Here is a 16653-nt window from a genome sequence, read left to right on the forward strand (position 1 = left end):
GGGGCACCCAGCTTGTTGGGTGCATACAGGATAAACAGCGAGTCAGATTTTCTGACTCCAGCCGTCCTGGAAACATATATTTTTAAGGCCCTGACAACGTCAAGCAACTTAGAGTCCTCTAAGTCCCTGGTAGCCGCAGGTACCACAATAGGTTGGTTCATGTGAAATGCAGAAACCACCTTAGGTAGAAATTGAGGACGAGTCCTCAATTCCGCCCTGTCAGAATGAAAAATTAAGTAAGGGCTTTTATATGATAAAGCCGCCAATTCTGACACACGCCTGGCTGAAGCCAAGGCTAACAGCATCGACACCTTCCATGTGAGATATTTCAAGTCCACAGTGGACAGTGGTTCAAACCAATGTGACTTTAGAAAACTCAACACCACGTTGAGATCCCAAGGTGCCACTGGAGGCACAAAAGGAGGCTGTATGTGCAGCACCCCTTTTACAAATGTCTGAACTTCAGGTACTGAAGCCAGTTCTTTCTGGAAGAAAATCGACAGGGCCGAAATTTGAACCTTAATGGACCCTAATTTTAGGCCCATAGACAGTCCTGTTTGCAGGAAATGAAGGAAACGACCCAGTTGAAATTCCTCTGTAGGGGCCCTCTTGGCCTCACACCACGCAACATATTTACGCCAAATGCGGTGATAATGTTTTGCGGTTACGTCCTTCCTGGCTTTGACCAGAGTAGGAATGACTTCTTCTGGAATGCCTTTTTCCCTCAGGATCCGGCGTTCAACCGCCATGCCGTCAAACGCAGCCGCGGTAAGTCTTGGAACAGACAAGGCCCCTGCAGTAGCAGGTCCTTTCTTAGAGGTAGAGGCCACGGTTCGTCCGTGAGCATCTCTTGAAGTTCCGGGTACCAAGTCCTTCTTGGCCAATCCGGGACCACGAGTATAGTTCTTACTCCTCTCCTTCTTATGATTCTCAGCACTTTTGGTATGAGAGGCAGAGGAGGGAACACATACACTGACTGGTACACCCACGGCGTTACCAGAGCGTCCACTGCTATTGCCTGAGGGTCCCTTGACCTGGCGCAATATCTGTCCAGTTTTTTGTTTAGACGTGACGCCATCATGTCCACCTTTGGTTTTTCCCAACGGTTTACAATCAGGTGGAAGACTTCTGGGTGAAGTCCCCACTCTCCCGGGAGAAGGTCGTGTCTGCTGAGGAAGTCTGCTTCCCAGTTGTCCACTCCCGGAATGAAAACTGCTGACAGTGCTATCACATGATTTTCCGCCCAGCGAAGAATCCTTGCAGCTTCTGCCATTGCCCTCCTGCTTCTCGTGCCGCCCTGTCTGTTTACGTGGGCGACTGACGTGATGTTGTCCGATTGGATCAACACCGCCTGACCCTGAAGCAGAGGTTTTGCTTGACTTAGGGCATTGTAAATGGCCCTTAGTTCCAGAATGTTTATATGAAGAGATGTTTCCATGCTTGACCACAGGCCCTGGAAATTCCTTCCCTGTGTGACTGCTCCCCAGCCTCTCAGGCTGGCATCCGTGGTTACCAGGATCCAATCCTGAATGCCAAATCTGCGGCCCTCTAGTAGATGAGCACTCTGCAGCCACCACAGGAGAGACACCCTTGTCCTTGGCGACAGGGTTATCCGCTGATGCATCTGCAGATGCGATCCGGACCATTTGTCCAGTAGATCCCACTGAAATGTTCTTGCATGGAATCTTCCGAATGGAATTGCTTCGTAAGAAGCCACCATTTTTCCCAGGACCCTCGTGCACTGATGCACTGAGACCTGGCCTGGTTTTAGGAGGTTCCTGACTAGCTCGGATAACTCCCTGGCCTTCTCCTCCGGGAGAAACACCTTCTTCTGGACTGTGTCCAGAATCATTCCTAGGAACAGTAGACGTGTCGCGTTGGAATCAGCTGCGATTTTGGAATATTTAGAATCCACCCGTGCTGACGTAACACTACCTGAGATAGTGCTACTCCGACTTCTAACTGTTCCCTGGATCTTGCCCTTATCAGGAGATCGTCCAAGTAAGGGATAATTAAAATGCCTTTTCTTCGTAGAAGAATCATCATTTCGGCCATTACCTTGGTAAAGACCCGAGGTGCCGTGGACAATCCAAACGGCAGCGTCTGAAACTGATAATGACAGTTTTGTACTACAAACCTGAGGTACCCTTGGTGAGAAGGGTATATTGGGACGTGGAGATAAGCATCTTTGATGTCCAGAGACACCATATAGTCCCCTTCTTCCAGGTTCGCTATCACTGCTCTGAGTGACTCCATCTTGAATTTGAACCTTTTTATGTAAGTGTTCAAGGATTTCAGATTTAAAATTGGTCTCACCGAGCCGTCCGGCTTCGGTACCACAAACAGCGTGGAATAATACCCCTTTCCTTGTTGCAGGAGGGGTACCTTGATTATCACCTGCTGGGAATACAGCTTGTGAATGGCTTCCAAAACTGCCTCCCTGTCGGAGGGAGACTTTGGTAAAGCAGACTTCAGGAACCGACGAGGGGGAAACGCCTCGAATTCCAGTTTGTACCCCTGCGATACTACCTGTAGAATCCAGGGATCCACTTGCGAGTGAGCCCACTGCGCGTTGAAATTCTTGAGACTGGCCCCCACCATATCTGAGTCTGCTTGTAAAGCCCCAGCGTCATGCTGAAGACTTGGCAGAAGCAGGGGAGGGCTTCTGCTCCTGGGAAGCGGCTGCATGGTGCAGTCTTTTTCCTCTTCCTCTGCCCCGGGGCAGAAAAGAGTGGCCTTTTGCTCGCTTGTACTTATGGGAACGAAAGGACTGAGTTTGAAAAGACGGTGTCCTTTTCTGCTGATGTGGAGTGACCTGGGGTAAAAAGGTGGATTTTCCAGCCGTTGCCGTGGCCACCAGGTCCGATAGACCAGCCCCAAATAACTCCTCCCCTTTATACGGCAATACTTCCATGTGCCGTTTGGAATCCGCATCCCCTGACCACTGTCGCGTCCATAACGCTCTTCTGGCAGAGATGGACATAGCACTTACTCTTGATGCCAGGGTGCAAATATCCCTCTGTGCATCACGCATATATAGTAATGCATCCTTTAAATGTTCTATAGTTAACAAAATATTGTCCCTATCCAGGGTATCAATATTCTCAGTCAGGGAATCCGACCATGCGACTCCAGCACTGCACATCCAGGCTGAGGCGATTGCTGGTCGCAGTATAACACCAGTATGTGTGTATATACTTTTTAGGATATTTTCCAGCCTTCTATCAGCTGGTTCTTTGAGGGTGGCCGTATCAGGAGACGGTAACGCTACTTGTTTAGATAAACGTGTGAGCGCCTTATCTACCCTAGGGGGTGTTTCCCAACGCGCCCTAACCTCTGGCGGGAAAGGATATAATGCTAATAATTTTTTAGAAATTAGCTGTTTTTTATCGGGGGAAACCCACGCTTTTTCACACACCTCATTTATTTCCTCTGACTCAGGAAAAACTATTGGTAGTTTTTTCTCACCCCACATAATACCCTTCTTTGTGGTACTTGTAGTGTCAGAAAGGTTCAATGCCTCTTTCATTGCCGTGATCATGTAACGTGTGGCCCTACTGGACATTACGTTTGTCTCGTCACCGTCGACACTAGACTCAGTATCTGTGTCAGGGTCTGTGTCGACCCACTGAGGTAACGGGCGTTTTAGCGCCCCTGACGGTGTCTGAGACGCCTGGACAGGCACTAATTGATTTGCCGGCTGTCTCATGTCGTCAACAGTTTTTTGCAAATTGCTGACATTATCACTTAATTGTTTAAATACAATCATCCAGTCAGGTGTCGACTCCCTAGGGGGTGACATCACCAACACAGGCAACTGCTCCGCCTCCACATCATTTTCCTCCTCATACATGTCGACACACGCGTACCGACACACAGCACACACACCGGGAATGCTCTGATAGAGGACAGGACCCCACTTCGCCCTTTGGAGAGACAGAGGGAGAGTCTGCCAGCACACACCCAGCGCTATATATATATACAGGGATAACCTTATATAAGTGTTACTCCCTTATAGCTGCTGTTAATATATTTATTTGCTGCCAAACGTGCCCCCCCTTCTCTTTTTTACCCTGATTCTGAAGCAGGACTGCAGGGGAGAGTCAGGGAGCCGTCCTTCCAGCGGAGCTGTGAGGGAAAATGGCGCTTGTGTGCTGAGGAGATAGGCTCCGCCCCTTCACAACGTCCTTATCTCCCGCTTTTTCTGTGTAAAATGGCAGGGGTAAAATACATCCATATAGCCCAGGAGCTATATGTGATGTATTCTTTTTAGCCACCTAAGGTATATACTGTAATATTGCGTCTCAGGGCGCTCCCCCCCCAGCGCCCTGCACCCTCAGTGACCGGAGTGTGAAGTGTGCTGAGAGCAATGGCGCACAGCTGCGGTGCTGTGCGCTACCTTAGTCTGAAGACAGGATCGTCTTCTGCCGCCGATTTCACCGGACCTCTTCGTCTCTTCTGGCTCTGTAAGGGGGACGGCGGCGCGGCTCCGGTGACCCATCCAGGCTGAACCTGTGATCGTCCCTCTGGAGCTAATGTCCAGTAGCCTAAGAAACCCGATCCACTCTGCACTCAGGTGAGTCCGTTTCTTCTCCCCTTAGTCCCACGATGCAGTGAGCCTGTTGCCAGCAGGACTCACTGAAAATAAAAAATCCTAAACTAAACTTTTATTCTAAGCAGCTCAGGAGAGCCACCTAGATTGCACCCTTCTCGGCCGGGCACAAAAATCTAACTGAGGCTTGGAGGAGGGTCATAGGGGGAGGAGCCAGTGCACACCACCTGATCCTTAAGCTTTTATTTTGTGCCCTGTCTCCTGCGGAGCCGCTATTCCCCATGGTCCTTACGGAGTCCCAGCATCCACTAGGACGTCAGAGAAAATAGGATTTTAATACCTACCGGTAAATCCTTTTCTCCTAGTCAGTAGAGGATGCTGGGGACTCAAAGGACCATGGGGTATAGACGGGATCCGCAGGAACTTGGGCACACTAAAAAGACTTTGACTGGGTGTGAACTGGCTCCTCTCTCTATGCCCCTCCCCCAGACCTCAGTTATAGGAACTGTGCCCAGGAGAGACGGACATTTCGAGGAAAGGATTTTTGTTAAACTAAGGGCAAGAAACATACCAGCCCACACCACAAACATACCGTACAACCGGAGTAGCATGAAACCAGATAACAGTATGAACTAACAACAGCAACAAGCTGAACTTACCGATACACAATGCACGTGTAACCGAAAATAACCAGTAGTAACTTAACAGCAAGGAACAGTCCGCACTGGGATGGGCACCCAACATCCTCTACGGACTAGGAGAAAAGGATTTACCGGTAGGTATTAAAATCCTATTTTCTCTTACGTCCTAGAGGATGCTGGGGACTCCAAAAAGACCATGGGGTCTATACCAAAGCTCCAGACCGGGCGGGAGAGTGCGGACGACTCTGCAGCACCGATTGAGCAAACACGAGGTCCTCATCAGCCAGGGTATCAAACTTGTAGAACTTAGCAAAAGTGTTTGAACCCGACCACGTAGCTGCTCGGCAAAGTTGAAGTGCCGAGACCCCTCGGGCAGCCGCCCAAGATGAGCCCACTTTCCTGGTAGAATGGGCCTTTACTGATTTCGGCAACGGTAGCCCAGCCGAAGAATGAGCTTGCTGAATCGTATTACAAATCCAGCGAGCAATAGTTTGCTTAGAAGCAAGATTTCCAATCTTGTTGGAAGCATACAGGACAAACACAGCCTCTGTCTTCCTAGTAAGAGCCGTCCTGGCGACGTAAATTTTCAAAGCTCTTACAACATCCAGAGATTTTGGGACCGCCACAGCATCCGTAGCCACAGGCACCACAATAGGTTGGTTAATGTGAAACGAATAGACCACCTTCGGCAGAAATTGTTGCCGGGTCCTCAATTCCGCTCTATTCGAATGGAAGATCAAATATGGGCTCTTGTGAGACAAGGCCGCCAACTCAGAAACTCGCCTGGCAGACAACAGAGCCAAAAGCATGACCACTTTTCAAGTGAGAAACTTTAACTCAACCTTACGCAAAGGCTCAAACCAGTGAGACATAAGAAACTGCAACACCACTTCAAGATCCCACGGCGCCACGGGTGGCACAAAAGGAGGATGGATATGCAGCACTCCCTTCACGAAAGTCTGAACCTCAGGAAGGACGGCCAATTCCTTTTGAAAGAAAATAGATAAGGCTGAAATCTGCACTTTGATGGAACCCAATTTCAGGCCCGCTTCCACGCCTGCCTGCAAAAAATGGAGGAAACGACCCAAGTGAAACTCCTCCGCAGGAGCTGCTTTGGATTCACACCAAGACACATATTTTCTCCAAATACGGTGATAATGTTTCGCCGTGACCTCATTCCTAGCCTTAAGGAGAGTGGGAATGACTTCCCCTGGAATACCCTTCCGAGCTAAAATCTGGCGTTCAACTTCCACGCCGTCAAACGCAGCCGCAGTAAGTCCGGAAACAGGCAGGGCCCCTGCAGTAACAGGTCCTCTCTTAGAGGAAGCGGCCAGGGATCTTCCACTAGTAATTCCTGAAGATCCGGATACCAGGCCCTCCGTGGCCAATCTGGAGCGACGAGTATTGTCTGAATCCTTGTTCGTCTTACGATCCTCAGCACCTTTGGAATGAGAGGAAGCGGAGGGAAAACATACACCGACTGAAACACCCACGGAGTTACCAGGGTGTCCACAGGACAGGCTTGGGGGTCCCTTGACCTGGAACAATACTTTGGAAGTTTCTTGTTGAGGCGAGACGCCATCATGTCTATCAGAGGAGTTCCCCAACGCCTTGTCACGTCTGCAAATACTTCTTGATGAAGAGCCCACTCTCCTGGATGGAGATCGTGTCTTCTGAGGAAGTCTGCTTCCAAGTTGTCCACGCCCGGGAGGAAGACTGCTGACAGAGCGCTTACGTGCTGATCCGCCCAGCGGAGAATTCTTGTGGCTTCCGCCATTGCCGCCCTGCTCCTTGTTCCGCCTTGGCGGTTTACGTACGCCACCGCTGTGATGTTGTCCGACTGGATCAGGACCGGAAGACCCTGAAGAAGACTCTTCGCTTGCAGGAGGCCATTGTAAATGGCTCTTAACTCGAGAACATTTATGTGGAGAGAAGATTCCTGGCTTGACCATTTTCACTGGAAACTTCTTCCCTGCGCGACCGCGCCCCAGCCTCGGAGACTTGCATCCGTGGTCAGCAGGACCCAGTCCTGGATTCCGAAACAGCATCCCTCTAGAAGGTGAGAGCCTTGCAGCCACCACAGGAGAGAGATCCTGGCCCTGGAAGACAGACTTATTTCCGGTGCATGTCAAAGTCAGAAAAATATCACTATGCACACTGCCATATTTGCACCTCATATGTGTCCCTGCTGCGCATGCATGCGCTCTCCCGTGCGTGCGCATACTCGCTGTTGCGGGCACCCGCAGGCGCACGGTATGCGCATTTACGGTAGAGATTGTATGCGTCTAGCGGGCGACTCTTTCGTTACATATTTTCACATATAATGTATTTTGTAGATTATGGTCCCTTTGATAGAATCTGAAAGTTTGGTTAATGTAGAATGTTCATGTACGGAGAAATCCCTCTTTGTTTGATACGAAGGGTCAGACACGAGTAATACAGTGGTGTTTAGTATCCATCGGAAGAGTATTTAATTAGCAATATTCCGGTGTTGGTTTGGAGCGGATTAATCGCTCGTGCGAATAGTTATGGACATAAGAAGTTTATGTCCATTTACTATTATTTGCACTTACTTAGCCATGCGGCGGGAAACCTAGTATCCCACCCACCTGAGCAGTTGGAAATAGCCACAGCCCACCTGTATGAATCAACCTATGACCTTTTGTTATAATGCGAAGCCGAATTCCTGTGTCCAATAAACAATAAGAATATAGGGACCATTGTACTGTATTGTGTGCAGTGTATATAAGGGTCACCGTCCCCAGGCCAGCCGGTACTCTCTCTTCAACAGTTATCGCTGATAATTGGAGGACTGGATTCCGGTTGCGCCTGCGTGTGTTCCCCGTATGGTATGTTTCTCTGTTGCCACTTTGTTACCCGTATGTAGTTAGCCATTCACACTTAGTCTCTGTATTTGTAATACGATCGTTCTCTATTGTGTATGTTACTGTCTAGATACTTTGCTAGAATTATATGTTAGTTTGTAGCGTATGACTTGTGAACTGTTTCCCCTTTTGAAGTAACTTTAGACATGTGTTAGTAAAAGGTTTTGGACCCTTAAAACGGTAGTGTGTATTCGTTATATTGCAAGGGGTAATAGGAGCGTCTCGATCGCTCGAACAGTTTTAGTATCTATAAGGTTAAACAGCGTTGCATAACTACAGTGGTTCTAGTACAAGGTATACAGCATAAGAATATCTTTCCAGCGTGTTACATACAAGTTTTACTGATTGTTATCCAGTTAGCGTCTGCGCCGCTCGTGATCTCCTCGTGGTCCCGAGCGTCCGCTACGCTAATAGCGTAGCATTACGTTAGTCGCTCAACTATAGTGTGCCCGATACCACCAACGTATTCTCGCGAGCGTTTGTGTCGCTCGAGCGGCTCGCTCCCGATTTAGCGTCCGCTACGCTAAGAGCGTACCCTTACGGTACCTCGTACGCCAATTGCGTACTGTGTCTCTTAACCTCTTAGAGTGTTTTAATAAGGTAATCAAATCAGCATTCTCAATTGAGGGCTCGTCCGTCCTCCACACATCCATCCGCACTAGCTAAAACAGACTTTATCTGTCAGCAAAGGGCGGGAACGCAGTATCCTTTCGTATCCGTATTGGTGGTGAGGGATACAGTAGTGCTGGCTAGATAAGCGTCTGTTTCGCTACGCTGTAGGAGTGCTGGGGTGGAATCCGGAACCGGAGGTAAGAACAATACGCTATTTACCTTTTAAAACTGTTTATTTCTGTTTTTGCATACGCACGCACACATCTACATTGTTACAGCTCACTTTCTTGTTGCCATTAGAAATTGATTATTAGATACATGCTGAGGAATTTGTGCTATTTAGTTAAAAATACAAAAGAAAATTGTTAAGGGTTTAAGTGTAAAGAACACACACACAGCATAACAAATACTGTGTGGTGCACTGTAAACGATTTCTGTTGAGTATTGTTTACATTGATAGAAGCGTGTTGATTGTGTCGCTGTGGGCGTATCTGCACTCTGTGCATAAGTGTCTCGGACAACGTGCAAAAGCACGTACGTGACGCAAAGGCATACGCACGTGGCGTGTTTTACGCAACGGAACGTACGCATACGCCCATTGAGACTCAAATCACACAATAACCTTGTTTAGGGTGGGCGGTATAGTATAGCCACCTGGTAAATAGCACACAGTTGTTCAGTTCAAGTTTACTAAAAGTATTAGTGAAAAGAAAACCTTTTTCTACTGCAAAACCCAGGGATTGGACTCCTACCTGTATGAAAGGAATTTCTGTACAGAAAGATTAAAAGTGTATCTGATTGAAAAGGAGTGAGTGTGGAATTTAAGGTATTATTTTTGTGAACCCACAAATCGGGATCCCGTCGGAGACCACATCAGGTGAGTGGACACTTGGTGGCGTGGGACTGGCTTGCCCGCGTTAACATTATATAAGGTAAAGGAGCAAGTAGTTTCCGCAGACAAAAGGACTGCGAGGTATTTAAGCGCAGCCCCGGGGGTTTTGCGTAGCACCCATATAGTCAAGGTAAAGCTCCGGCTGAAGGTTTCGCAGCCTAAACAACCGATTCCATTGGTCGTAAAGCGTATAAATATTTAGTTACTTATACGCAGTGCGACTGTACCGCACGTGATTGTGTGCATTTAGTTTGTTACCTTGATACCCATTAACAATTTATTGTGGGATCATAAACGCTATTTGTACATTCTAACGTGATTTGTGTAGGTATTTGTTATTTTAAGGGAGATTCGCTGTTCACTAAGCAAATCTCCAACAACCAATATTTGCTGGGGAGGGTAGCATACTCCCACACGCCCCAGTAAATAGAGGTTATCAGAAAGCAGAAGTGAGTGAAGGCACTGGTTAAACTTTCACCGTCGCCTTACCGCGGGCAAATTTGGTCTGTTTGTAAGAATTAGCTAAGACAGCAATAACTACAAACGATGGGGGCCAGTTGTTCAAAGAAGGGACGTCCAACAAGGGTTCACGTTGGTGGTTGCTGGCCCAAAGGGTCCGCACGGTATATAATGTGTGAAAAATACGGAACTCACACACAGGTATTATGCAACGAGTGGGAACGTATGACAGAGGATGATGGGGAACAGTTTTCCCGGGTAGGCAGTCTGAACCCTGAGGTATTGCAGAATTTAAGAAAAAGGATAGGTCTAATCAAATCTGCAAAGCAGAGGATCAGACATTATGATTGTTTGCTGATATGGCTACAGGAAAGTGAAAAACAACAAGAATTAGCTCAAAAAGCAAATTCCTATCCTGGTAGAAATCTAATAGCAACGACACCACCACCATATATATCGGGGGACAAAGTGGCTGCAGAGAATGACATGCGGGTTTGTGATAAGGGTGCACTTAATAAATGTATTAGTAATGACAAAATTAAGATGAAAATAAATGCAAATGTTGATACTAATGCTAACCCATGCAAGTTGTATCCTATGTTAAACTTCCCCCAGGAATACGACCAAGAAGATGAGCCCACTACGATTTCAGCTCTCTCTCTAGCGGCCACCATAAGCGATACTCCAGTAGGCATCGCCCAACCACCAAGGGAGGCATCAAAAGCCCATAGCTCAGGGACAGGTGAGGTAGTGTCTACAGGCAAGTACGGCACTGTACAATATGCTGAAACTAGTGCACCTCACACTGAAGAATCAAACCAGAGCGAAGTAGTTCAGATTAACCCTGTTAGAGTAATAGCGGTCCCCAATGGTAAGACTGACACAAATGGAGCCACACCCATTAGAAATATTGCAATGCACTGTCCCTGGTCACGAGCAGAATTAAGAACAATTTTGTCTGAATTTCCTGATGGAAAATGTGGTCTTAGGAAAAGAACGAAAGACAAAGAGCTGCTATATGTCTTTTCCAGGGCACACTTTGAAAAATATATGATTAGTTATAAAAATGTGGGTGAATTAATACGTAACTTTTATTGTGATATACTTACTAAGAGGGAGGAAGCGAATAAACAAATTTGAGGCGAAAAAATGTTTGTTTAGGAGGGCGAAAATATGTTTACTCCCTTTATGTATCAAACAAAGAAATTTTTTTTCCTTTTGTTTCTGAATTGAATAGATATTAATGGGAGTAAATAGGCTCCATGGGGTTGAGTTATGCCATACCTGAGTATCCAAGTCAAACAGAAGACCCGAAAGTGCACACAGAGCTGGAACGGCTTATTGATATGAGAATAAAATACCTACGGTACCTAGTATTCCCTGGTGGTCTCCCAACCGGGTACTGACCAGGCCCTGCAGTGTATGGCTTCCAAGATCAGACGAGGTTGGGCATACTCAGTGCGGTTTGACCGTAGGTGAGTGAGTCTCAAATTATATGCAGTCAATTCCAGTGTGTGGTTATTTCGGGCAAATATAATAACTGAGATGCTCTAATGATAATTGCTCCCCTAAAAATGTAAGGGGAGATGAGGATGGTACTGTGCAGTGGAAAAATAGACCTTTTTCAATTTGGTATTTGTTTAAACCCTTATAGGGATCTATCATTAGTGATCCCTAAGGGATGGTGTCTCCACTGAGTATTCGTGAAAAGTCACATCACAGCTATGTATTCAAATCGCATAAAATATATCACATTTCTCAAAAAATAATAATAATGACATATGCTGTTAGTTGTGCTTGGTATCAGAATAGCAGTGACACTTACTAGATAAATCAAATAACCCCTTGAAATGAGCACAAATGGTATTTACAGCTACATGCTGAAGTCCGTCTGTGTATAGAAAAAATGTGTTAGCCCCACTGTGTCCTTGAGTTTGCTAAGGCACAGTGGAGGAACACTGTGCTCATATAGGGACCCCCCTGGTGGAAAAATGAAAAAACTGATTGCGGTGTTTAAATTAGCTGGGTACCTCGCTGGGTTGTATATTTCAAACCTTTTGTCCAGATGTCTGTACACATTGGTGGGCAGTGCAAGATCCGAGGCGTCCAGTGGGTATGAGTAGCAGTTTTTCAGCCAGGGAGGATCCGGGTTGTGGAGCCGATGTTCACGGTCCGCGCAACCGGAAGTTCGGGCGCCGGGACCGGAAGTGAACGTACGTTTCGCTCTGGGAGCTTGATCACCTGATCCCAGGAAAGATTTAGCCGCATGCCAAAGGTTCATTAAGGACCTAGGAAATTCCACTGAACCAAACAACAAAGATTGGAGAACACTACTGCGGGCATGTCTGCCCTCTAGTGTTGACCCTATTAAGTTTATAGCTGACTGTAAACTAGATCAGGAGGTTCCCCTTACGGATGCATATAATCAAGAAAATGTAATCAGAATCAATCTGCAACTGGGAATATATTTCCCAGCCGTAGTAAAATGGAATAAAATATTCTCCATTAAACAAATGGAAAGGGAAACTGCCCCCGAATATTTCCACAGAGCATTAGAGGAAATGGCTAAATACACTGGGATCATGGACATTGAGGCAAATATACACCATAGAGAGGTAGCGGTGTCCGTACTGATGGACGGTTTAAAGGAGGTATTAAGGAGTAGGGTACAAACTACTCAACCCAACTGGAGAGGTATGTCGGTGGCCGCCTTAAGAGAGACTGCTGCTGGGCACGACAGGAATATTACAAGACACAGGGAGTCACAGAGTGATAAACTGATGGCAATAAGTATCCAGGCCCTCACAACAAGGCCGCCTCAGTCCAGATCACAGGTCCCTGGTGGTAAGCCGCATGTGGTAAAATGTTACAACTGTAGCAGGGAAGGACATTTTGCACGTAACTGTACAAATAACTCACATAATGCACATAAAAACCCTAGACAACGGCAGGACATACGAAATTGGGATCAGGGACCACAGAGACGGAGTTATGAGCCACATGCAGGGGAAACAAGAAGGTATCCCCCAAAAAGAGACTGGCAAGTCTCTGATAATACCCACTCACCCTCTCCACAGGTGATAGCCGCAACTGCAATGCAGGGGGGTCACCATATCCAATAGGGGTGTGGCCATACCTGTAATCTGCAGCCAGTAAAATTGATTGCAAATCTTGGAAGTGAACCCGAGAATGCAATAAATGTAGCTGGTAAATCATTAAACTTTCTTGTAGATACGGGGGCGGCCAAATCAGTGATAAATTCGACAGTGGGCATGAGAACCACTGGTAAGACAATACCAGCCATGGGAGTAACAGGAGTAGTCCAGCACTACCCTGTTAGCAAACCAGCCGAGATTACAATAGGGCCTTTACATACCAAGCATTCCTTTTTGCTGGCTGCATCGGCACCGACTAATCTCCTGGGAAGAGATTTATTGTGTAAAATGGGGTGCGTCATTTATTGTACTCCTGAAGGTGTATTCTTGGACATACCTGAGAATCACGCTCAGGAAGTGCGAGACATGTTAGACTCCCCATCAAAATTAATGTCACATACCATTATGACAAGTAGGACTCCATCCCAAGTAGAAGAAATGACATCCCAGATACCAGAGTCACTTTGGACTAAAGATGGACAGGACACTGGATTAATGGCAAACGTAGCTCCGGTAGTTGTACAAGTAAAAGATGGTAGGATAGCTCCAAAAATCCCACAGTACCCTCTGAAGCCAGAGGTGGAGTTAGGAGTGTATCCCGTAATAGAGCGCTTGCTACAACAGGGCATTCTGGTAAGAACGTCCAGCACTGCCAATAGTCCCATCTTCCCTGTTAAAAAGAGTGGGGGGAGGGTTTACAGGCTAGTGCAGGATCTAAGGGGGATTAACAAAATAGTTGAGAGTCAGTTCCCCGTAGTGCCAAATCCAGCTGTCATCCTTATGCAAATCCCTCCCACTGCGAAATTTTTCACTGTTATTGACCTCTGCTCCGCCTTCTTTTCGGTACCTCTGCACCCTGACAGCCAATACTTGTTTGCATTCACATACAGAGGAGTCCAATACACATGGACTCGATTACCACAAGGTTTCATAGACAGTCCAAGTATATTTTCCCAGGCTTTGCATGATTGTTTACAGTCTTTCCAACCAGAGAGTGGATCAGTATTAATACAGTACGTGGATGATCTACTACTGTGTTCTGATTCAGTGGAAGCATCCCTGAAAGATACGAAACAGCTCCTGTTTCATCTTTCAGACACAGGACACAAGGTTTCCAAAGACAAGTTACAATTATGCCAAACTAAGGTAAAATATTTGGGACACTGTCTAACACAAGGACTGAGACACCTGACCGCTGATAGAATTCAAGCAATTAGAGACATGACTCTGCCACAAACCCAGCAACAGATCAGAACATTTTTAGGAATGTGTGGGTATTGCCGTAACTGGATCCCAGAATTTTCCATTCTAGCGTTACCTTTGCAGGAGATGGTCTCCTCAAACAAACCTGATCGGATTTCGCATACAGACGAGTCCGAGATGGCATTTGAGAGACTTAAACAGTGCCTAACGCAGGCACCAGCATTAGGTATGCCAGACTATGGGAAACCCTTTGAGCTGTACGGAACAGAAAGTGCTGGTTGCGCGGCAGGCGTCCTAACCCAAAAGCGCGGTGATGCCAGCAGGCCGGTAGCATACTACAGCGCTCAGCTAGATATGGTAGCGCGATCCCTCCCCACATGCTTGCGAAGCGTTGCTGCGATAGCATTGCTAGTAACAAAAAGCGAAGATGTAGTGCTAGGTCACAACCTCACAATTCATACACCACATGCAGTGTCAGCCTTGCTAAATTCTGCCCAAACCAGGCACGTCTCATCAGCGCGGTTTACAAGATGGGAATTGGCACTAATGGCCCCCGTAAACATCACCATAAGGAGATGCAGTGCATTAAATCCTGCAACATATCTCCCAGGTGTGCCTGGACAGGCACAAAGGGTGGAGGATGAGAGTGGTGGGGAAGGAGAATTTAATACAAAGGAGGACACACATGATTGTATGGAATATTTGACCCAAAATTTTACCGCAAGGCCTGACATCAGTGACAACCCACTGGAAGATGTAGATCTAACTTTCTACACGGACGGTAGTTGTCACAGACAGTCAGACTCGGGAGACTTGTGTACTGGATACGCAGTCGTAGATGACCAAGGCACCATAGAAGCAGAACCGCTAGGCCCACCTCACTCAGCCCAGGTTGCTGAACTGGTCGCCCTAACCAGAGCATGTGAATTGGCTAAGGGCAAATCAGACAATATCTACACCGACTCTAGATACGCATTCGGGGTAGTCCATGATTTCGGAGCCCTATGGCGCCTCAGAAATTTCATGACGGCAGCTGGTACACCGGTAGCGCATGCAGCCCACATAAAAAGGCTTCTAACAGCAATACAGGAACCCGACAGAGTGGCTGTTATCAAGTGTAAAGCACACACATATAGCCAGGACCCGGTATCACTTGGTAACAGCCGAGCAGACAAAGCTGCTAAGTTAGCAGCCGGTACCCCCAGACAGACAGACACCACACAACTGATGGTATTTAATACCATCAACACACAGAAGTTGTGTGAAATGCAAAATTTGTGTTCCACACAGGAAAAGGCAGTCTGGAAGGCAAAGGGATATGGCCAGGAGTCCTCAGGACTCTGGACGGATGGACATGGTAAACCGGTGGCCCCCAGAGCATATCTTCCATGTTTAGCTGAGGCAGCTCACGGGCTGACTCATCTGGGCAAGGAAGGAATGTGCAAGTTGGTAAGAGCATATTGGTGCGCCCCAGGATTTTCATCCCATGCAGGTAAGAGAGCAATGTCATGCCTTACCTGTTTGAGAAAGAACATCGGAAAGGCAATACCAACAGAACCATCTCATATCCCACCTGCAGGCGGCCCTTTCCAGGTAATACAGATTGACTTCATTCAATTACCCCCTTGTCGAAATTTGAAATATGTACTTGTTTGTATAGATGTTTTTTCAAATTGGGTCGAAGAATTTCCTGCGGCCACAAATACCGCTATGTTTACTGCTAAGAAAATTGTGCAGGAATTTGTATGTAGATATGGTATCCCTAGAATTATCGAAAGTGATAGGGGTACCCATTTTACAGGTGATGTCTTTCAAGGAATGTGTAAGTTGATGGGAATTGATAGCAAGCTGCACACTCCATACCGTCCACAGGCGAGTGCGAAGGTGGAAAGAGTGAACAGCACTATTAAAAATAAACTGAGCAAAGTTATGGCAGAGACAGGATTGACATGGCCAGAAGCTTTACCCATTGTACTGTACAGCATCAGAACCACTCCCAGGTCCCCTCTTAATCTGTCTCCCTTTGAAATCTTGTTTGGTCGACAACCGCATGTTATGATTAACCCTCAGGATGATTTGAAGTGTAACAATGAAATGACTGTAAAATACTTGATTAACATGAGTAAACAGTTAAGGAATCAAAATGATAATTTGAAGTTGGTGATTCCTGATTTACCAGATAGTAATTGTCACGACATTGAACCTGGGGATTATGTAATGATACGGAATTTTCTACGCTCAGGTTGCCTTATTG

The 16653-nt window shown here is 46.8% G+C and overlaps 1 protein-coding gene and 1 pseudogene across 1 annotated transcript in view; both read right to left on the bottom strand.

The window, feature by feature from the left end:
- The window catches only part of OGFOD2 (2-oxoglutarate and iron dependent oxygenase domain containing 2), a 155204-nt gene that overhangs the window by 105162 nt on the left and 33389 nt on the right, over positions 1 to 16653 (bottom strand). The gene's annotated exons all lie outside the window — the stretch shown is intronic.
- Positions 11400 to 11518, bottom strand: LOC134948520 (5S ribosomal RNA; annotated as a pseudogene).

Source organism: Pseudophryne corroboree, chromosome 1 (assembly GCF_028390025.1).
Source record: "Pseudophryne corroboree isolate aPseCor3 chromosome 1, aPseCor3.hap2, whole genome shotgun sequence".
NCBI classification, from domain to species: domain Eukaryota; kingdom Metazoa; phylum Chordata; class Amphibia; order Anura; family Myobatrachidae; genus Pseudophryne; species Pseudophryne corroboree.